Below are 24,855 nucleotides of genomic sequence, written 5' to 3' on the forward strand. Positions count from 1 at the left end.
CCGATCGTATTTGATCCCTGCAACAGTCTTAATTACGTCTTCTAACTTACTTCACTTTCAATCTATACTATCGCTGTTCTGGCTGGTATCGCTTCAGTTTGCAGAATTTGTTGTTCTAACATTCCGACATGTTTCGACGCTATCTATGCGTCCTTTGGCTTCACAATTTGGAAGCTTATAGCTAAACGGAGTACCCCCATTATATATTATCAGGCATCGATATGTTGCTCTGGTTAGCATCTACTTTCGCAATTTGCTCTGTAAATGAGCGTACGTCAAGAGTACTAAATGCATCACGTTTTTCAGTGAGGACGTGATCAAACTGGTTGACCGTCGTTCTATCTGGGGATCTGGGGTAAGATTCTCATATTTCTGCTACAAGTGAATTCTATGAACCTGCTATGGGACTATGGCCCCCAATAATTCCAAAGTGAACCAGTTCCCTTTTCATCTTTGCGTCCGAGTCGCTGAGAACTCTTCGTGTCGTTCGAGATCAATCAATGAAATATTGAATCAAGGTGGCTATAGAATTCATCTCTTACTGGGTCATCCTTGCCTTCGGTTCGAGTCATTCTGGTAAGTTTTGCCAATTTTGCTTGAATGAATTCCCAAATAAGGCATTACTTTGTTTATTATATTTGGATCAATACTGTCAAATTGCTGCTTGAAGTCCACGAAAATTTGATGGGCGTCGATGTTACATTCCCAGCATTTCTCTATCACCTGTTTCACTGTACATAATTAGGTGCTCAATTGTCGATCTTCCAGTCCGAATGGTAACCACCAATCTTATCAATTATTTTGTGAAGATTTTGTAGGACGTACAAAGTAGTAAAATGCCTCCGTAATTTTAATTTGTCACCTTTTCTGTGGATGGGACATATCACACTTTTTGATTACTCTTGCGGGATCTGTTTTTGCTTCGAGATGAACAGAATCAAGTTATGGATAGGTTTCGTGATACATGGACTGCGTGAGTTGATGAGTTCAGTGCGGATGTCATCTATGTCCAGCATCGTGTTGATTTTTTTGAGATTTGATTGCTGACTATTTCCAATGTTGGAGGTTTATATTCCTAGTATTCACGACCATAATTGTTGTAAGTTCTGGTGGTTGATTTGTGGGACAAATGCATACTCAAATCTCTTTATAAAAGAAATACACAAAACCTTTCATCCCTGAAGGCTCTAACTTCCGGTTTCGCGTTTTAGTTTGTAGACATCAAATTTTTCGTGAGGGTTGGTTCTTATTCCGCGGGTCTTTGAAGTTTGGTACTGTAGACGCTTTTTACCATGTAGAAGTTGGAATCGCCGCTCGCTCCTCGGTAAGATCTCATCGATGATGCTGGATGACTATCTTTTGGTGATGAAACTCATATTCTTTTGTGGATACGCTTGTCTGGAAAGCATGTCGATTTTATAATTCAATTTCTGTTACTGGCAAAGTCACGTTATTCGCTTTCGTCTCCGATGATTGTTCGGTTTTTTTTACAAAGGGTTGTTTTAGGCTCTTCACTATTTTATAGGCTTGTCTTGTGTTCTTGCTTGCAATGTTGTCGTATTCTTCAAATCTTCGTCGAAATGTTTTCGCATCTTTGGCCTTAATATTTTATTTGCTACTCGTCGGAGAATTTTAATTATCTCCTCTGTATTCCATCCTATATGTGGTTTTTCTTAGTAAGCGGTTCCAGGAATTCATTGTTAAATCAATCGTTTCACCGGCGCTGGGATTCTTATCGAACCAGTTCTCCTGCCCCTGTTTTGATTGCTTTTGGTCATACCAGGTATCATATATAGGCTTTCCCGTAAGATTCTGGAGAATAAAACCTAATCATCAATCTATAAGGCTAAAATTCCTATCAGAAAATCTTGCAAACTGGTTTTCTACTGCTAAATAACTCTGATTGACTTGCTGCATATATAAAAAAATATAGGTGAATGCAACCAACTCCAGAGCAACTTTTCTGCCATATCTTGTGTTGTTCATGCGTATAACACTCAATATAATGTTTGAAAATGAATTGAATGAAAATTAAGCAATTTTGGGGTAAATATCCAAATCATTACTGACCTAATTTCTTGACCCAAACACCATAGAACTCTATACCAAATTACCAATTGAAAATGTAACCGGCAGAGGGCAGATGTGCAATTAAATTATTCGTAGAAAAGTATGTGGGAGTTGAGGATGCTTTCCACGTGGAAAGTAAGAACCTTTCGACCTACAAATTTAAAGCAAGGAATGTTCTAAAAGAAAATTGATTTGAATGTAAATCCAGCCGGGATTAAGAGGGCATCCTCTTTAAGGCATTGAAATAAAGCCTGATTACTTTAAATTGTAATTCATCCTATCAGCTTTCTCTGGCGGAATATCCTGAAAAGGCAATCCGTATTGTGGAATTCAAGAATCTGCTCACACAAAACCCTAATGGAATCTCCTGAATATTCGCTTGCTTCCCGGGGATTTAAATGTTAACAATAGTTTCAATTTAACATGAAGAAAGGGATGAGGAAGGAAAGACTATCAAATTAAGTGAATTATCTAAATGACAACGCCAGTGATTCCCTGTAAATCATAATTGAAGGAGGACATTTGCGTAAAGAAGTCCAGATGGAAGCCTAAAATTATGGCATATAGGCCTGTAATGCAACTGGAGACTGTCCATTTAAGCTACACAGAAAACAAACTTTTCTAAACTGTCGTTGTAGACATATCATAACGCACATTTACCCCATTGATCCGGCTATAATGCAAAGGACTTAGTGTGACTCTCATCCAAAACGACTCGTCATTGTCACATAAACATAAAATAACATTTATTAGAGCAGGAGCAGTATTCCTTGTAAAGTAAGATTAAAGTTCCACTTTTCTCATCCAATCAACTCTTGACAGCATTTCTTACGATCTGTTGACTAGCAATGCACATAGCAATACAATGCATTCCCATGAAAACTTTCCTCCTTGCTGCCATTGTTATAGTCATGAAAGTAGCTTCCACGGCACAAATGCATCCCTGACAACACCGCTACGTACAAACGCACTCGCTCCGACATTTAGCTTGCCTTCCGCCGGGTTGGGGGGTCCAGTTCGCATTCAACTTTAATTAGAAATAATACTACAAAAACAGGGAAGTTGCTCATTTATTTCACTTTTTTTCGATTTCGAACTCTTTCACTAGAAAAACGAAAAAAAAACACAACTCAAACGAATTTTCTTTTTGAAAGTTTCAAATCCGAGGTGGCTGCACTCCGGTTTGCATGGTAAGCGAACTAACAAGCTACAATATTTTCCAATGCAACTTTTTTCCCTCGCGCCAAAGAGAAACTTTTCAGTTGTATAATTATTGTAAAACTATGGAAAAGTTTAATTGCAATTTCGTAATTAAGAATTTATTTACTCTCAATGATGATTTTGAGTTTTAGCACTGATACACCAGCGAACAAGGGCAATGTTTGCCACTGAGTTTTCATAATGTAAAATGTTGTGCAATGTAAGGTTTATGTATTTAAGGCGCTTTTGTATATATTGATAACGCCCTGTGGGTTGGAGTCCAACAAAGGATCTGCTTGAAAAGAGCGATTTAAGCTAGAAGTATTCCCCAGGGGTGAGCAATTTCGCATTTAAAGCTATTCATAATATTTGAAAAAGTTCTCTAATTTTTGAATTTTAAAACTTAAATTTTCCGAGACTAAATAAAAAATTGTTTTGTTTACTCATTTGCTTCTCCCACGACTCCGTTATTTATTCAACTTTCCGAAATTCGTAATTTTTTATTAATCAACCTTCTTTTTCTTAGGAATACTTTTCACAGTGGTCTGACAGAATTTTATTAGATTCTTCTTTTAGGAAACCCTACTAGATATTATTCTTGTTATTCCTTGGAAGTGAAAATAGTCAATTATCCAAGATTCTCTGTTAGCTTTCTACTCCCCTAGTAGAAGTGCTGACTGTTGTGATCATTATTATGTCGTTATCGTCGCCCAAATTAAGAGTCTGAAATAACTATGGATAACGACGAGAGCAGAGCTATCCCTAGAAAGCAGAGGAAGTGCCAAAAGTGGACTGTCAAGGTTGTGGGGGAAGCTACGGAAAACAAAACAAAAGTACCGACACGGTCGTTGTGCGTGTGGGGTCAAATTTACGATGGATTACATCTTCATCGAGTGACTCTTTTGCCTCAAATGTAGGCCGCGTTATGAGGTTCCCCTACTGCTTCGGCATCTTTTGGTCAGGGGTTTCCGGGAGTTAGGAGGAGTGAGGTAGAAACGACCTCAAGTTTAAGAAGTCAAGAATCGGAATTCATTATTGAATTTTTATGATTTAAATAAATAAACCAATCGGAATATCGGAAGACGGACGCTCCGGATATAAAGGTATTGTGTTCATCATGTGTTAGAAATTTCCTACTAACGTTTTCCCATTTGTTGATACCTCCAATTCAAAATATTGCTTGATATACATATCTATTTCTAAACTCCAACTTCGCCCCTCATTTGAGTTCATTTTATATGAATGACGTCATCAGTGCGTTTTGCAGTGCAATAAAATCACGTGAAATACTCAATTTGGACCTTTTCTGACTTTGTTAAAAATAATTGGTTTTTTGTCAAACTTTCCAAAATTATGCATTATGTTATCACTTATACCCGCACCAAATTATGTACTTCTAGGATGACTTAACGGGGCACTCTATAAAAAAATCATGATCTGGTGGGATTTAATTTTTTTTGTACAGAACCCACAAATTTGTTTGAAATAAGTTATAACTAATGTTTATAAAGGATAATAAATGTATTGTAAGTTACTTATTGCAGAGAAAATATATATGTAAGTATGTTATTCATTTGTTGTTGGCAGGAGCAGCATTATGCATCCAGGCTAAATTTGACATTTATTTCTTTTCGGAATTCACCTTAAGCTTGGTAAGTAGGGACTAGCTGATATTAAAAGTCTATTTAGGAGACCTGTGTTGGTATAAACTCGCGAGATTTTTCTCGTGGATTTACGATAGTATGCATTATTTTTTCTGGGCCCTTGGGTTTTCTTTAAATATTTAGAAGAATACAATACGAAATCACAGGTATATTCTGTCAAGAATATTCTTGAAGGTACAGTTTCCTACCATCTATCGTGTAAAGATGAAAACGATTCGAATCAATCATAAAACTGGACTCGAAGGTTTTTCAAATCATATGAAATGGGTGTATCGAGAACTTTCCTAACAACTAGACCAGACTTGTTTATTTTCAATGGTTTTTTTTATAATGTATAATAACTTCAAGACGAATATGGCCTGCAGAATCCTTTGAGAACGGGGCCAAATTATTCCATACTATAATATTCCCTCTTTCGGCAATGTGTGTGCAATGCTAGTGAGGACGATGGAATATTGTTTTTAACTCCACAAAAACTCCCAGAAACCTTATTTGGCTGTTCCGATTGGAAATTTTTGGAAGAAGTGGATCGTCGTCGTCCGACAGCATAGACAGCTCCCAGCGACCTATGAACGACACGGCAATACCGCCAGTCACCAGTGACAAGCTGCTGGAAATCTGCGCTAGGTTAGGAGATAACAAAGCTCCGGGTCTGGATGGCGTTCCGAATAGGGCCCTTAAGCTTGCCGTGAAATCCAGACCGGACATCGCTGACTTCGTGCATGTCCGAGGGGATATTTCCTGCATCATGGAAACAACAGAAGTTGGTGCTACTGCCTAAGACTGGCAAACCTCCAGGTGAGCCAACCTCCTACACACCTATTTGTTTTTGGACACTGTGGGCAAAATGCTAGACCGAGTAATCTATAATAGATTACTACTGGTTGTTGAGAACCAGGGAGGTCTCTCAGATGGGCAGTATGGGTTCAGTCAAGCCAAATCAACCATTGATGCCATCAAAATAGTTACTGGCTTGGCCGAAGATGCAATCCACGGAAAGGGCAGTATTAGCAAATATTGCATAGTAGTCACCCTGGATATGAGAAATGCATTCAGTTCGGCCAATTGGAACCTAATACGGGAATCTCTGGCGAAGATTGGTATTACCGCTTATTTTGCAGCTATTGTCAATAGCTATTTATAAGAACGGAGGCTTTGGTATAGGAGGAGTACAATGTCTCCGCGGGAACATCATGTACAACGATGTTTTTAATCTTCCCCTTCCAGATGAAGCCACGATGGTGGGCTACACCGACGATATAGGGCTGGTTGTTGTCGCAAAGCATCTCGAGGATGCTGAGTTATACTCATGCAAAGCGATCAGTGCTTTTAAGGGTTAGCTAGAGACTTCTGATCTAACCCTTCCGGAGGAACAAACGGAAGCGGTCCTCATCACCAAGCGCCATAAAAGAAATTTTGCCTGTATTCAAATTGGGAATCATATCATCGCTTCTAAGCCTGCCATCAAATACTTGGGAGTGATGATAGACGGGAAGCTTAGCTTTAAGCAACACGTCCAGTATGTTTATGATAAAGCATCCACTGCAAGTGTGGCCCTGGCAAGGATGATGCCGAACGTCGGAGGGCCATGGCATGCTTCCAGGTTGCTTATAGCTAGGGTAGTGTATTCGATCTTGCTCTATGCAGCTTCAGTTTGGGGAAAGGCATTGCAGGTTGCATTTAACACTAACAAACTGAGTTCAGTCTACAGAACAACAATCCTAAGGGTGTGCTCGGCATTCAGGACTGTCTCAGATGATGCAGCATTCGTCACCTCTGGAATGATGTCCATTGACATCTTGGCAGATGAGATGACGAATATATATAGTGCGAAGTCTCTTTCTCCTTTATCGCAGGCGAAGAACATCGAAAGGAAGAGATCTCTAAATAGATGGCAAGAGCATTGGGAACGTTCGGGAAAGGGTAGGTGGACGCTCAAGCTCATCCCTGCCATCAAGGAGTGGTTGGAGAGACGGCACGGTGAGATTAATTATAATCTTACTCAGTTCCTCAGGGGGCATGGAGGATATCACCAGTACCTGTTCAGGTTTAAACAAGATACCTCACTCGATTGTCCAAACTGCGATGGACTCCCAGAGGACCAAGTGCTTGTATTCTTCCACTGTTCAAGGTTTGTGGAGAAAAGGAAGAACCTAGAGGAGACTCTTGGAGAGGTGCTCGTACCAGAAAATCTGGTGCGAAGAATGTTAGCATGTCAGGAAGACTGGGATGCGATCAACTCCATGGTCGTATCTATCCAGAGCAAACTGCGAAAGGCAGAGGAGAATAGAAAAGCGCAGTTACGTGCGCCGCGTAGAGACGAAAGGGGACCAAGCTCAAATGAGCTGACTCCGCCCCGTGATGTAATACCGTACGGTGATGCCACGGGGCTTGGGAGGAGTCAGGGGTGGTTTTAGTGGATAAGAATCCCACACGCCCTCCTCAAAAAAAAAAAACAAGACAGACGCCGACTCGATTCTAATAAGGTATCAGCATCACAAAAGTGCACAAAAATTTCCGTTCTATCTGGTACTTAACACTCCAAGCTTTATTATGATTGCATACATTTTATGGAATAATGCGAAATAACTTGGTTTTAGCTCCATTGGTTTATTTACATACATTATTTACTACAAGTTTAACAAAGTGTATCGTGTTACGTCTAAGACTCAATAACAACAACAAATGAAGTAGACAATACTAATGTTGATAGACCAGTAGCTTAATCCAAACTACAATTTTATTTTATTATGTATATATAGCTAGCTTTGTACTCATGAAGGGAGTAAGTTGCTCCCGAAATATATATATACATAATAAAATAAAATTGTAGTTTGGATTAAGCTACTGGTCTATCAATTTTAGACTTAACTACAAGCAGAAGGCAATATCTAACATTTTAGAAATACTAATGTGTTACTATCCACTTCATAATCGTATTAATAATTCAAATAAATGTATTTTGGGTCCTAGATGCCGTATGAATACATCATTGTGATTTTTTCAAATTTTCCTCACTCGACCATATTCTGTGGAAAAAAAATTTAAAAAATTAAATTTACCTCCTTAAACCCAGAATAAAATGACGCCACCCGTTGGGTGTAAAGAATTTACAGACCATATGTTCCCACCAAATTTAATGCAATTGTTTTAGCCATTTCCGAGTAAATCGGGTGTGACAGAGTGACAGACAGATAGATATCGGATCGATTCTAATCAGGTTTTGTTTTGATAGTTTCTGAGAATATAGGCAAGAAAAATGTTTACACCCTCCCTCTGCCTATATGGGGTGCTACCTTTTAAACTCCATGTAAAGTTATGCGATTCACTGTATGCGTGACATTTCATGGTTCCCATATGTTCACCAAATTTCGTTTGGATCGATGTAGCTGTTTTGGAGAAAGGTGCGTGTGATCGACAGACAGACAAACAGTGAATTGATTTTAGTAAGGTTTTGTAAAAATAAAAACAACAATTTAAAAGATGTGGTAATATACTATTATTAGATTTATATATCGGAACGGATTGTATTTTGAGACCCAGATTTCATATAGGCGGAACACTCTGAATTGTTTCAGATTTCCGGTTTGGTTAGTTTCCGAAAACGAGTCCTGTCTCACTTTAAATTTGCATTTTTATACCCTTATTCCCTTTTTCGCCCCGAAACTAAAATTTGCTCGTGAAAGTATTACATCAGGGGGAAAAAGTTACATCTCCTTTGCATCTAGGGGCAACCACATTTAAACTGCATGCAAAGTTGTGCCACTAACACATAATGAAACTCATTGTTTTTATATAAGATATACAACTATACAAAAATGTATAAGAATTGAAATGGAATCAAATAGTTGTCCAGTTGTGGATGGATAACTTCAGTTGAAAAGGCTCTTGCAAACGCGGAAAAAATGTATGCACTTTGTGGGTTTGGGAATTACAGTCACCACTCTTGGCAGTTCGAAAAAAAATGCGTCCCCATTAAATGCCATTTCATCAGGTTCGTTTAGGCAGCGGATGAAATAAGTAGAGAAAATAAATCTGGGCATGGTGATAAACCCAACTAAAGAGACAGGAACTCCTACAGATACAACGCAGAAAGAATAATCGCGTGCTCGAATTGAGGTAATGTGGAAATTGGTGACCAAGAGTCGAAGGGGCAGGGATGGCATCCAAAACACATTGCCACACCGCAAGAGTTTCGGTATTCGTTGAAGTTCTCGTCTTTACCGTCAATTTGAAGTCTCCGCTGAGGTTCGCGATGAATTTCAAAGAGCGTGCATAAAATTTTCGAAAATGAATCATTTGCATAGACCAAGTATTCTCAGGCTTCAATGTTGACAATCAATCAGAATGCTTGTCTACTATGTCGCTACTGGAATCAAGTCAGTTAAGTCTTGGTGGTGAGCACCCGCAGCGTCGGCCTAACCTCACGGTCCTCTTCAGACAGGTATTATTTGGAGACCACAAAAAGATTTCCGCTGTGACTAGTACAACGGTAACCAGTATGAACTGGTAGGTATAGGCTCAGCATTCATACTGGTGGATACAAGGAACCCACAAGGGGACAAGCAGACATAATCGGAACAAGAACACATCTCCTAGAAATCCTCCTGGGACTAATGTATCAACTTCCATATCGTCTAGTGAGGCTTTGTGACCGAAGCGACTTCAGACAAATCTCCTTGTAAACTCGGATCTGATCGCACAATGCCTTGGGTCACTGGATCACGACCTGCAAGTCAATATGAATACAGCGTTTCCCGATACCACCAGTTGGAGGAGGTTCTTCCTAGCCACTTAGTCTTGGTTCGGTCCACAGGGTTGCTACCTCATTCACTTCTGCGACACCTTAGAGTCACTTGTTTATTGGAGTGCACTTGCGACCGTTCGGTTGCACGATGAGAACATTCGTTTGCATAATGGATAATGGACATTACTACGCGGGTTCAAATCAGCACTGACTGGACTGCACTTTTGTACCCCAGTGAAATACCCTTAGTTGAAAGTCTCGATATTGAGCGGAAATATGTATCAGGTGCAAGGTATTACACTTAAATTGCTCACCACTTCCCTAAACACGAGATGGTTTGGGACTCTCATATAGTTTGGTTCAAATCATGCAAATGTACATCCCTTTGCAGACGTGCAAATCTCCAGGGTCGCCTCTATATGTTTGTGGTGTAAGAGCAATGCATTAATGTTGATAAAATCTGTGGTTCTGGATAAGTAAAAGGGGCGAGAAGCCTCTACGATGAAAGGTCTACAAATACGATTCTGCTGCGATCATCTTACAATACCAGATTAGTAGGAAGAGCACACGTCATGGTTCTCCCTGCGACTACTTCTGTCCTACGCCGACAAAAGGCGCACTACACAACTTCAACCACTGTAAATATACATATATCGAGAATACTGCAATGATAGCAGCTCATAGACGAAAGAGGCACATAATTGTGTAGGAGTTTTTTGAAGAACTGAACCCTGTAATGGATTTGCAATTCTTGGCTCCCCACATATTTTTAAGTCTATCTCAACCTTAAAAAAAAAGGGATGAACCAGAAGAATGCAAAGGAGGCTACACTGAGGTCTTCTAGATCGATGGCTCAAAAATAGGACAAATTTCTGGGGCAGAGGTTTACCTCTCAGATTAGAAGAAAAAGTGGACATTTTGTTCCGAACAGTATATAACGGCATTGTATATATTACAGGACTAACAATCTGAGTCATTGATGGGCAAGCACAACGCGATCTGCCACGACAATCAATCCGCTCTAAGGGCGTGAGGCAATCTCTTGATCACATTTCTCAGAATAAAACAAAGATACTGCGAATTTTATCCTGTCGAAAAGTTGTCTTTATTTTGACTGACTAACCCCCACCAGTTCGACATTTGTTCAGGATAGGAGTATGAGAAAATTAGACATGTCCATCTCTTAACAGGAAATGAAATTCACTGAACGTTCCTTGTATGAATGTCATCTCATCGATTCCGTAGCCTACACAATGACGAAATCTATGAGCGATACCATGACCGTCCGGTTGTGGATAAAATCCGGCTCAATAGGTTACGGTGGGCGGGTCACTTAATCCGTATGGATGAGAATGATCCCACCCAGAAAGTCTATAAGGGCAATATCTATGGTAGAAAAAGAAGACGAGGCAGACCCTGCCTAAGATGGAGCGATGGCGTAGGTCAGGCCGCCAGACAGCTTTTAGGGATATCGAATTGATGGACCTCGGCCCAAAACCGGGATGTCTGGAGTTCCTTATTAAGGCAGGCCTAGAACGGATGCCGCTTGTTGCGCCGTTGATGATGATGTACTCCATTTGCAGAGGATGGCATTACATCCACCAATGGAAATCCGGTGATATATCCGGCGATATTCGGGACCTATACATATACTCAATATCTTATTTATTGTTTAACTTCGATTGTCATAATGTATATTGAGGGCATTTTGGTTAATTCCTAGAAAGCCATAAAAATCCTGATGAACCAATGCCGATGAGAATTACTGCGTCAGTGACAGCTACAAGTGACCGAATAACGACTTCATCAGCAAATGTCAAGTGGAAATGATGTCCTGCGTGATGGTGTTTCTAAATAATAGGAATAAGGGCTATTCTGGCATCTAAATCCTACAGAAAAATCGCATCAAGGTTCCACCCCAGCATTTTAGTGCGGCGACTGCAGTTATCAGTCATGGGATCAATAACTGCCAGATATTCAGGTACCTCATATGAGAACCCTGGGTTGTTAGTGTGGAAGTCAAGGGCTTAAACTTCCAACATGCTGACCTGTTGTATGCTAATAGAACGACTTCCACGCTAACAAACCAATTACAAAAAGCGAGCAGCGAGATAAACAGATTCTATGGCGCTCTGTATATTTCCTCTAGGACGCAGAATATGTTAGGGAAGTTCTAAAACCAACGTGAGAGGATCGAGACTATTAGAGTAACTATTAGGGCCCAATCTGCAGGTCTTAAATTTTGGTAATGAGTCCAATTTGTTCAACATGTCGGAGAGTGGATAGTAATAAATAATATTACACTCTCCGATCACAGACGCATTCTTTTCGTTATAAGCATGGATATATCTCCAACCAATCCATTCCGGAATCCGCGCAGCACAGGCATGTATGATAGTTTGGGCGACGTATACAATAGAACTCAGCGCTCGAGTTACAATCTCTGGGAGACACATCAAATCCATTGCTAAAATTGAGAAAATAACCCAAGTGATCACAACTGGCATGAGAGGAGCTGTCGAAAAGAGGTGTTTACTTAAGACACCAAAGAAGAGGTAAAACACCATGTCCACCATGACAAGGGCGCTCCTCAGTTTGGTTCAAAGAGCCTCAGAAAGCCCCAAACAAGAGCATAATATCAGCTAAACAATTATCGTGGAGATGCTCTTGCGAAGAAAGTAACCCTCTTGATGCAACTTTGAAGCTGAAGTGGATTCTTGTCAAAGAACGTAGCTGAGTTATCTACGTTTACTGAACGGAAGGTATCCAGAAATCGATGAAGAAACGGCAAACCATTTGCCTGAAATGTACTTCCCAGGCAGTATCCTAAATCTCATCTTGGGACCCGCAGGAGCATGCAGGCCTCAACCGAAAGACTGGCATCTGAAACGAATAAAATAAGCAGCTAAGTCGTTCCATAGATACCAATTTGTGCTTCCGAGCGGTAATATTCCTGTCCTACTAATTGAAGAAATCGATGTCTTGGGTCTACATATTCAGAATATATATCGTACATACCTAGCACACGCTTATATTCCAATTAACTGGCGTGAAGGTTTCGACCGCTCAGTCTAACTTTCTATTTAAAGGAACTGGAATAGCTAATAGATCACTATAGGCAACATGCCTACCACAAAGGCAAGTCCACGGTTGCCTAAGTAATACTGGAGGGATGAGTACTACGCCGACGGCAGTACTCAAAGCTACCCTTAATCATACGGTCATGCTTCCAACTGGAGATTTCTTGATATGGTTTCTTTAGAAACATACTCCGCCGTAACCACCAAAAAGAAGAATGGTCGATAAATTTCCGCCGGTGAAAATAGTCATAAAAGACAGATCGGGCACGGGGAAAAACCGGTCTGCTCCAACCCCTCCGAAAAATAGCGCAGATATACACATATGTTATTTCATTGGCAGCAGACGAATGCTTGTAACAAAAATAGTGAGGTCGCACTATTCGAATCCATCGGGGAGCACCAAACAGTTACAAAAATCAAACCAGTTGGCGTGGAGTTGCCACCAGTTGCTGCTGAAACTTTGTCGACTAAACGTAGCATTCCTGGTATGGGCACCAGGGCACACAAACATCCTTCGAAATATGAAAGCTAATAGACTAGCTAGGTTCAGGATCTACAATAGTGGGACCAGAGCTACCTGGCATCCAGCCATCAGCTGCCAAGTCTACTCCGAAGGGTGAAATTGCAAGGATTCACGCCACCGAGAGGCGTGATTTGAGTATCTCTTGCCGGCAAGCGAAAATTTTTATGAAAGAATACGGGGCTGCCAGCACGGCGTTTTTATTGTCCTTTAAGAAGTCGAACGTCCTTAAACTACTATGAGGAAAAAAAGACGTGGTGGTCTTGTCTATATGCAGCAAATGTGAGGAGGTGGAGGAGACGGCCTTGCATGTTATATGCAGCTGTCCGGCTTCTTCATATTTCAGGCGAAGACATTTCGAGGTGATTTTTGTCAACAAAGAATCTGCACACTCTCCGCCTATGGAGAATGCTCTCAGACGCACAAAAGCCTTAGAACGCCGCAGGCGGGAGCCCATTGAATAAGCGATTTTCGGAGATTGTACAATGGGTCTAACTTTGGCCTGAATGCTTGAAGCTGCAGCTCCCTCCACTAAACTAAACTAAGGTACCATCTTACTGAATTTACCATGTACCACGCCTTTCGTAAAATATTTTAACTACCCTGGTGACATCTACTTGCTCTTATTGAGCTTGATCAACTGGCTTAGCATTTGGAGGTGAAGACAAGCGGAATCGCAGTCTAGCAAGTGAACGTACTCTTTCTATTTGTATTGGTAGGTACAACATTGATTAATCTGTATATCTAATAAGCGCTTTTTCGCACTTGATGACGTTCGAAAAGTACCGGAGAGCAGTGGAGGAAGTGTGCATCCTTCTGGGTAAATAGTCCCCTGAGTTGAAGCAAATTAGCAGAAACTGGCAGCGATGGTAAATATGCGTTGCTGATGGACGCTGTGTTACTATAGGGAGTTATGGCACACGATATTTAACACTTCACTGGAAAAAACATGGATGCAATAATTTCCTAGGAGCACGGATAAGTTAAAGCTGCTGAACTACCGTAAGATTATTCTTTCCTCGACCTGACCTCGATTACATTTGCCTTTTTTCTCTTGCTTTGTAATTAATTCCCATACTAAGAGCGTAGCGCTAATAGTGCTTGATAATAGCACAATGTGCCATTATCATAACTTTCATTTCCATCACGAGCACCTAAGAGCCCCTAAAACATAGTCCTTATAACTATCCTCCATCGCTAATTAATTTCTTCGCTAAGCTTTCCACTGAATTCATTTTAATGAGAACTTCCACAAAACTTGCGGATTACGCGTACATTTCATGAATAAGAGAACAGTCAATTTTCTAGAATTATGCGAAATACCGCCCACACCTAATTTCGGTGGAAAAGCTCACAGGGATTTCGAAAGAGTTTTAATGGATGTCTGCCTCTGAATTTTTCAATTTAAAATCAGGTTTGCAATCGACGTGGAGTAGTAAAGTGCTTTAATTCGGCTTGAATCGGATATTCTTGCTGGAAGTTTCTCTCTCCGGAGGGTGGACTTTTGGATGCAGGGAAAACGTTTATTTATCCTCAATACATATTTCATTGTTTTATCAGTAAAAAACACATAATGCAAAAGCGCTTAATTTAAACGATCCAAAGTAGTAGCGAGGAGCTTATGGCTCGGGGCTCCATTGAATGAAGATTGAAGAAATAGCCTGAAGCCCGGCATATATCCTTTGTTAAAGAGACATACACTTCCCTATGTAGAGATCTATTGTCTCTCGCATTCCCAAATTGAAGTTGATTTTGATAGAATTATTTTCACACGAAAACTACATCGAGGTAGGTAGAATGTGCAATTGGGAGGCCCTCTAACATCAAAGTGAAGGTTTGAAATTACTGGTATCATTTATCATTTACGGTTCCTTTCTATGCTCTGGATATATTTGCCTGAGGAGTTGTAACTAAGTAAGCAGATATACATACATTCAAGTTCACAGAGGTGCTTTTCTCAGAAAATTTAATTAATCAAAAACATGAGGCATTACTACTCCATCTTCTTGCTAGGGTCGTTGGTTGAAACAATATAAACAAATACCTTTGCCACCGAAATATTTCTTCATTTCACGGTCATCTTTCCGTCGCACGTGTTGATAATATCCTGCCGCCATCACGGGTTTAATGAACTTGCTTCTAGGAAAAAAATTCAAGCCCAAATTAAGCATCAAAAGTATTAAGGAATATCGTAGTTGCTGGCAAGCTTATATTGTACCTGTCTGTAATGCTATAAGAGCTCTCCCCTGTAAGATGCTTATCCGAAGCCTAAATGAAAGGGAGGAATGGTGTACTACGCTGAAATTATATTTCTTCATAATGAGATTCTTAGCTGGCGAATTCAGTGAGTAAGTGCCAAGAAATAGCGTGTAGGTCTAAGATAACACAAGTAAAGAAAGATGTGATGAAATTTAGATTTGGAGAAAAATGAAGCCAGTTTAATTCCGTCAAATGCTCAAAATATCGCTTGTGGCATTTGTAATATGAAGCAGAAACTATTAGCGGAAATTGGCGGATCTTATAGTCATTTAAGTTAAAGAAAATGAATGGTTGAAAGGAATTATCGCTACTTAGTATTGCAAGAAAATAAGACTGCAATTAAAACACCAAAAAATCATATGAAAACGAATGTTCTTTCTAGACGAATTGAATATACATCCATCTTCGCTACTTTGTTTAAAATCTAGAAATTCAAATATCTTAGCGCAAAGGATAAGTTGAAACTCTTTCGTGCCAATGTTCTTTCTGTATGGGAGTAGCACATGGAAAGTTACCTCCACTACTCTGGCCTGACAAAATTTTGAAAGGGAAACTTCTTCGTTGTACGGAGAAGTTAAAAGCTGGCTTGGCCGTACAATGAATGCATGATTCTCGGCAAGTGCTGGAGAGAACTGAAAGACATTTCAGCAAAAGCGCCAACGATGGCAAGTATGTATGATTGACGCGCTATTTCCCATTTAGTGGTAGCTTTAATACATATGTTACATAAGGCTGAAAAGCAAGTCGGTGAAATTCAGAAGAAAAAGTTGGATTTTACAGTAACGATTTCAGTTTCGAAGATCATGTCCAACATCCATCAGTCTGTATCACACGAAAGTCACAATAGCCCAGAAGTTTTGATGTTCCTCGATCTTACTCCAAAGCGTGTCTGAGCTTCAGCTAGTTGGACTATTGGTCAAGTCCGTAATGATAGTGTAACAATAGCTAGGTGGCACACAAATTAAATAACTGAGATCGTAAGACAGCCGGGCTGCAATCGACTATAGCTTAAATACAAATATGTCCACAATGCTAGAACAATTGAAAAGTGATATGCAGAAAATGAGATGGATGGTAGAGTAAGGGCGTTAAGAAGAGCTCTTCAGGAAGTTTAGATATAATATCGGCATCCTTGTGACTCAAGAAGCGAAGTCGATTGCACGATTTGCATATTATTAAACATTTTACTAGACACTGCAAACCCATCAGCAATTCTAAAATTACAATTCTTCAGTATGTGCCAGTATGTACCCTAGAACGGGATATGATTTATCCATTTAGTTAATGGCGGGCCGCACTAATTTGAGGAGCAATTCACTTCCTGGGCTAGGTGCACGTATTACTCTTTTCTTGGGTATGTGGTCAATACTTTCCACAAACTGCTGTTGCTGGTCAACTTTGATCACATGGCAGAGGCGATTTCGTCAGACGCTGGTTGGTGTCTCTACCCTGTGACTGACTGAAAGGCTGAAACCAGTCAATTCATACCCTTATTGGGTTTTGAATTAAACATGAAGGGAGCAGATAACACCAGTAGCCACTTTCGGCCACTCCGCATGGTAGGGGCATAAGACAGCATCTGATCAGATCGCCTCTGCCCTGCGACCAAACCGATCAGCCACAACATTTTTTCAAATAACCAAAATCGTCTGCTTTTGATTAACTTCGCTACCAATAATATCATCATCATCATCATCAACGGCGCAACAACCGGTATCCGGTCTAGGCCTGCCTTAATAAGGAACTCCAGACATCCCGGTTTTGCGCCGAGGGCCACCAATTCGATATCTCTAAAAGCTGTCTGGCGTCCTGGCAAACGCCATCGCTCCATCTTAGGCAGGGTCTGCCTCGTCTTCTTTTCCTACCATAGATATTGCCCTTATAGACTCTCCGGGTGGGATCATCTTCATCCATACGGATTAAGTGACCCGGCCACCGTAACCTATTGAGCCCGATTTTATCCACAACCGGACGGTCATGGTATCGCTCATAGATTTCGTCATTGTGTAGGCTACGGAATCGTCCATCCTCATGTAGGGGGCCAAAAATTCTTCGGAGGATTCTTCTCTCGAACGCGGCCAAGAGTTCGCAATTTTTCTTGCTAAGAACCCAAATTTCTGAGGAATACATGAGGACTGGCAAGATCATAGTCTTGTACAGTAAGAGCTTTGACCCTATGGTGAGACGTTTCGAGCGGAACAGTCTTTGTAAGCTGAATTAGGCTCTGTTGGCTGACAACAACCGTGCGCGGATTTCATCATCGTAGTTGTTATCGGTTGTGATTTTCGACCCTAGATAGGAGAAATTGTCAACGGTCTCAAAGTTGTATTCTCCAATCCTTATTCTTCTTCGTGTTTGTGTTTGACCAGTGCGGTTTGATGTTGTTGGTTGATTCGTCTTCGGTGCTGACGTTACCACCATATATTTTGTCTTGCCTTCATTAATGTGCAGCCCAAGATCTCGCGCCACCTGCTCGATCTGGATGAAGGCAGTTTGTACGTCTCGGGTGGTTCTTCCCATGATGTCGATATCGTCAGCATAGGCCAGTAGTTGGGGGGACTTGAAGAGGATCGTACCTCTTGCATTCACCTCAGCATCACGGATCACTTTCTCCAGGGCCAGGTTAAAGAGGACGCATGATAGCGCATCCCCTTGTCGTAAACCGTTGTTGATGTCGAATGGTCTTGATAGTGATCCTGCTGCTTTTATCTGGCCTCGCACATTGGTCAGGGTCAGCCTAGTCAGTCTTATTAATTTCGTCGGGATACCGAATTCTCTCATGGCCGTGTACAGTTTTACCCTGGCTATGCTATCATAGGCGGCTTTAAAGTCGATGAACAGATGGTGCAACTGTTGTCCATATTCCAACAGTTTTTCCATCGCTTGCCGCAGAGAGAAAATCTGATCTGTTGCTGATTTGCCTGGAGTGAAGCCTCTTTGGTATGGGCCAATGATGTTCTGGGCGTATGGGGCTATCCGGCCTAGCAAGATAGTGGAGAATATCTTATAGATGGTACTCAGCAACGTGATACCTCTATAATTGCTGCACTGTGTGATATCTCCCTTTTTATGTATGAGACAGATTATGCCTCGTTGCCAATCGTCAGGCATTGATTCGCTGTCCCATACCTTGAGCACAAGTTGATGAACCACTTGGTGTAGCTGGTCGCCTCCATATTTAACCAATTCGGCTGTACTTCCATCGGCTCCTGGCGACTTATGGTTTTTTAGCCGATGAATTGCACGGACTGTTTCTCCTAAACTTGGTGGTGGCAGTATTTGTCCGTCGTCTTCAAATGGCGGGACCTCCAACTCGCCGATGTTCTGGTTGTTTAGTAGCTCATCAAAGTACTCAACCCATCGCTCTAATATGCCCATTCTGTCGGAAATCAGATTTCCCTCTTTGTTTCGGCAGGATGAGCATCGAAGTGTATAAGGCTTCATCCTGCTGACTTGTTGGTAAAACTTGCGCGCCTGGTGCGGTTGCTCCCTGTACTTTTCTAGTTCACAGACTTGTTGGTTCTCCCAGGCTTCCTTTTTCCGTCTGTGAAGTCGCTTCTCCGCTCGACGGAGTTCGTGATAAGGCTCTGCGCGTGCCCGCGTTCTTTGAGAATGCAACATTACTCGGTATGCGGCATTCTTCCGTTCCGTTGCTAACTTACATTCATCGTCAAACCAGCCGTTCCGACTCCTTTTGCGGCTGGGGCCAAGTATATTTGTGGCCGTATCCATGATAACGTTCTTCAGGTGGTTGTGAAGATCACTAGTTGATGCTTCATCTCCAGGTCCTCTGTTCACTGCGGTTATTGCGGCATCCATTTCCCTCTTATAGGTGTCGCGGAGGGTTGCGTTGTGGATGGCTTCAGTGTTCACTCTCACCTGATTGTCAGAGGGAATTCTAGGTGGTATTGTTTTTCGAGCTCGGAGCACCATGCCAACGAGATAGTGATCCGAGTCTATATTGGCCCCCCTATATGTTCTGACATTCATCAAGGTTGAGAGGTGGCGGCGTTCGATCAATACGTGGTCAATTTGGTTGAAAGTGGTCCCGTCTGGAGAGGCCCACGTATGTTTGTGGACCGCTTTCCGCGCAAACCAGGTACTTCCAACAACCATTTCGTGTGACCCTGCTAATTGAATAGTCCGCAATCCGTTATCATTTGTTTTTTCGTGTAAACTATGGGAGCCAACGTATCGCCTGAATACGGGCTCCTTCCCTACTTGGCTGTTAAAATCCCCAAGTATGATTTTGATATCATATCCGGGACAGGCTTCGAGGGTTCTTTCTACTGCCTCGTAGAAGGTATCCTTCTCCGACTCTGCAGTCTCCTCTGTAGGGGCGTGAACGTTTATGAGGCTTATATTTCTAAACTTGCCTCGCAAGCGCAGTGTGCATAGCCGTTCGCTTATGCTTTCAAAGCCGATAACAGCAGGTTTCATTTTTTGGCTGACTAAGCAACCTACTCCGAGCACATGGTTTACTGGATGACCGCTATAATATATGGTGTAGTGGCTCTTCTCCAGGAAACCGGTCCCTGTCCATCGCATCTCTTGCAACGCTGTTACATCAACCCTATATTGGGACAGGGTATCGGCTAGCTGCTTATCAGCTTCATCTCTGTACAGAGAGCGCACGTTCCATGAGAAAATGCGCAAATCGTTGTTCCTTTGTCGTTGCCGGGTCCGTCGTTTTAAAATCCGTCCTATCCGAGGCTCCTGTTGTGGCTTCGTAACAGGTTGTTTTCCGTGTAGGGTTGTCAGCCCTACCCAACCCCCAACCTGGAGGACCAGTTGGTACAATTTGTCCCGTTTTTAGGCGCGGGAGACTAACCTTCATCCTTCTCCGTCTGCAGCTTTTCGTCAAGAAAGAGCTCCCAGCGGTCACCACGTGGAGGTGGAGATAACCTTTCTTTAAGTACACTATTAAGCAATGTGGTTAGCATTGCACTCACTCGTGATTATCATTCCTATTTGACTTGGGTCAAACCAGGGTATTAATAAAGAGCAAACGCAATACTGACCATATTGCCTTCTACAATGTAGTCCTATAGTGTACCATTACGGTCTTGAATGAAGGAATGGTGCAACCTTGAAGTGGCCCTAATCCCATTGGATTGCCGCGAACGATTATTTGGCTCAGCTACTCATTTACAACTGAGTCAACTGGTCAACTGGTATCCAACATCCAGTCGCAATACAAATATCAATTTTTCTTCAATCTTCCATTATCTAAAGCTGTAACCACTAAGCCATCCTATTCTGATTAGAGTCCCCTTAGTGACTTTAGTACGAGCTTTTTTAAACACTCTTTGTATATCCCACCGCTTAATTGTGCTAATTGTCTCGTGAGTAGAGGTTTCTTTGAATTTGCCCTTGAGCTAGAGACGCTTCTTCTTTTTCTTCAGCCTTTGTCCCGTTCACAAGCGGGGTCGGCTCGTCGTGATCGGCATCGCCATTTGGCTCTATCGAATGCCTGATCTGGGTGCAATCTCGAGGCTTTGAAATCCCCATCCAGCGTATCAAGCCACCGTTGCTTAGGTCTGCCTTTTGGTCGTTTACCATCGACTTCGATGTTCAGACCAATCTTTGCAAGTGAATTCTAGAGATGCTAAAATTTGATAAAGGGTCTCCCCTTCATAATCCTCTCTAAGCGGATATCCCTTCTAGGCTTTTCAACACGTAAGAAGTGTGGATGATTATCCGAAAGTTTTTCTCAGACTCATTCCTGCGCCTGTCAGACCAAGATAACCAAGCGAGCACCTCAAATAATGGAGTACACATTTGAGAGATATAGATAGATGCAGTAAATGTTTAGAAGCCACAGCACAGTCTTTTCCAGGAGCCTTCCGACTTTTTACGAAAGGATGTGCTCCTGTGTTTCGCGGTCTTCCTGGCAATCCTGCTTTCTGGCAGTCTAGATGGCTAGATGGGGTGTATCTCTTCTGGCAGTCCTTGTATGGCTGCGAGTATTTGCGTCTGTAGCAGATCTTGAGAAACTCCCACCACGGTTGCTATGTGTTTTGTGTCTAATAGCGGTTTGGAAGAGCCTGGATTTTTGACTCTAATTCGTCTGCCATGCCAATATTTTCAGCACTGTGAAGATTGTGCTTGCTAGCTTGACAAAACTGCTCAATCGCAGTATGTCAACAGGTTGTCCTTCTTCGCTGAGTTGATGGACCTCAGATGTTGTACTTGCAGATTTATCTGCACTACTCATAGTTCGGTAGATATTTAGGTAATTCTTGCATCCACCAGTATGAATGCTAAGCCATGCACTTGGTATAGACTGGTACCGTTGTTGCTTGTCTCAGCGGGGCTCTGATTGTGGTCACAAAATCAATCCATGTCTGAAGAGGACCGTAGGATTAAGTCTCACGACAGGTGCCTGCATAAAACACCATGGGCTTCACGGCACTACCCATTGCATGATTAGCTTCCGTTGGGCCAGCCTCTAAGAACTAGTTGGTTTCACCGACTGGTACCAAATTGTCGCCCGGTTTAGTGAAGCGAAACACTTGAATCTCTGCGTTCCTGACTCACACCGTGTTTTTTAGCCTGCCACGAGGCACTCTTCTTTTATGCGAACCAAAAAGCGTCGGCTGCTCACCGAGGGCTCACAACCCAGTCATCCATGGGGATAGTTGGGTGTGTGCTGGCTGCGGGTAACTGACATTCCCCTCGTTAGTGCCTTCCATGCTGTAAACTGCTATTTTGTCTGACATTTCGCATCTGTTTTCGATTCAAGTATAGCAGTTCTAGAGCTCCACATCGTCTACATAGTCTCCTGCGTGAATGTCAGCGGTTCGTCCTATGATGATGCGACTGGAATCAACACTTCTTCTTCTTCTATCGTCAATTTTTGAGGTTTTGTGAGGTAAATTGTGTTTTGGGGACTTAAGGGGGTCCATTCCAGGGCTCATTATCACAAAATACCCAATCGAAAATCTGAACAAAAATATGGTTGTTTGTGTGTAAGATATCTAAGCCGTAATGTAGAGTTTACGATAAAAAATAGACTCCACGTTACAATATCGGCAGAAGTAAAGTTAATAATAATATGTTTGTATATTTTGTAAATTCACTCCGAACCATTCTAGATTCATAAAATATTGCAGTAATATAGCTCCAAGTATGGATCACCATAGCTTGGTGGAAATCCTACTATTATTAGCAAAGTTGTACTCGTTCAAAGTTGTCCCTTTCATGTTAAAATCCTGCTCCCTAAGAGATAAAACGTCAGTAACATATCAAGCTGCATGTCGGACATATTCAATGCATATAAATACAGGGTATATGTAAGAAAAAACATCTTTTGCCCAAATATTCTTACATAAAAATTCTAGAAAACCTTGCATAAGCTGAACTCCCGGGTTTCGACTTTTTTGTTTCTTAAAAATATCCACCCTGGCTAGACCAGTCACCGGGGTAATAGTCTTCTTTGAACTGAAAGTGCTCACGGTATTCAAAGTCTGCATACTAGAAATCATGCTTCTTCTTGACCACGTAGCCTTCGGCATTTGTTGTTTCAGCTTCGGATGAGGTTTTGATGGCAACTTCCCCGTGCTTAGAGAGCCATTCGTTCGTGGAACTTGATCAATTTATTTAAAGTTTTCAAACAAGTTAAACCTTTCCAATATTTTCGATTGAATGGTGATGAATGCCTTAGCAGAAATCAAATTACTTATTTATAATATGATAAATGATATAATTTTATGTTTTTCTTTTTTTTCAGGTTATTGGAGCCATCTATGAGAAAAACAAAGTTGAAATCTGCAAAACCCACGAGTGATAATTTTCATAGTACTTACCCTAATTTGAACAAAAAGAACTGCAGAAATGTAATGTAAATAGAACTATTATAATTTAACGAGAACTATAAATAGGTAATAAAGTATAAAGTAGAATTACCAGAATATCTTATTTATAACAACTAGCAATACTTTGTGTAACTTATTACGTATAAATAATATGTTAAATACCAATAAATAGGTTTGCTCCTTGATAGGTACAATCGGTAATGCAACACTTTTTACTTTTCTAAAGCGGAAACAAGGGCAAAGTCACAAGATCTATGCTAATTTCTGGTTTGACCAGAGAACGATGCAGAAAGTGTAATTTCTATGGTTGTGTAATTTTTATTCATGCTCAATTTATCGACAAAATTAAAAGCAGAAATCAAACTCAAGCACACACAAATGAATCAAAATTTTTCAAAAACTAATCTTTTACCACCCTTAATATTGTTAATAAAAGTAAATAATAAATAAATTTAAAACACAAATAAATATATTTTCTAAATAATCCAAACAAATTGTATAAATCATTTCCGAATCTCTCGAGTGGTTGTGAAAAATAAATAAATAATGAGAAGCTCTTTTCAAACAAAATACACGTAATCAGAAGATAAAATCTTTAATTTTACTGGCACTGTCACCCTTAAAGGAAACTTCTTTTTAAACGAAACCTAGCTAAATGAAACTATTTTAAATAAAATGTAATAAACATTACAACAACCGTCCTCTATAAACGTTAAAAACAAATATATAAAGTAATAAGCTAATGATAAACTATAAAAAATCACTTAGCTCAAAGTAAGAATCTACACCCTAGAGAATATCTAGAAAAGTCGGTGAAGTCAGCAAATAAATAGTCGTACGAATTACTAAATGATATAATTTAAACAGATACTCGAACATCACAAAGTGGGCGAATCAAAATAATTACGGAGTGAGTAAAACATTGTAAATAAACTTTTACTTAATTCTACGATGTGTTTATTACGTGAAATTAAATAAATATTTATGTAGCCCGTGTTCATGTGCCCGAGGCCCGCCTATCATTCGTTGCTGAAACTAAATCAAAACACATTAATTCGCTAGCAGTCAATAAACGCAGGCGAAAAAGAACTATTTTTTTTCAAATCCTCGGAAAAAAATATCAATTGTGTTTCGAATTAATTCAAATTACAAATGCTTACGTCATAAAGAAAAATTCATTGAACATCAGTGAGTCAGCCCAATCGGAAGCTGCAATATTATTTCTGCCGTTTTACGTAAGGAGCCAGTTGGAGCGGTTCAAGCGAGAAAAGCAAAAAATCGCGGAAAACTGTTGGGAAAATAAAAAATTTCCACACAATATTCCAAGGGAGAGATTATGTAGAAACTTACGGCAAATTAATTTTTGCGGTGAATGGATCATAAATTTGAATTATTACCACGTGATCGAAATATTTGGAGTGATACTGAAGGTAAGTGGAAGCTCTCTTAGTTTTCTGGTATCAATTTTTGTTGGTGAATTTAAAGTTTATCTCATGTT

At 40.8% G+C, this 24,855-nt stretch overlaps 1 protein-coding gene across 2 annotated transcripts in view; it reads left to right on the forward strand.

Annotated features, from left to right (window-relative positions):
• Positions 1–23,986: 23,986 nt before the first annotated feature.
• The window catches only part of LOC119652950 (serine-rich adhesin for platelets), a 321,668-nt gene continuing 320,799 nt past the window's right edge, over positions 23,987–24,855 (forward strand). For both annotated transcript variants that reach the window (XM_038057342.1, XM_038057343.1), the window contains exon 1: positions 23,987–24,787. The gene's annotated coding sequence lies outside the window, so the exon portion shown is untranslated. The remainder of the gene's footprint in view (positions 24,788–24,855) is intronic.

The sequence above is a fragment of the Hermetia illucens genome, chromosome 3, assembly GCF_905115235.1.
Source record: "Hermetia illucens chromosome 3, iHerIll2.2.curated.20191125, whole genome shotgun sequence".
In the NCBI taxonomy this organism is placed as follows: domain Eukaryota; kingdom Metazoa; phylum Arthropoda; class Insecta; order Diptera; family Stratiomyidae; genus Hermetia; species Hermetia illucens.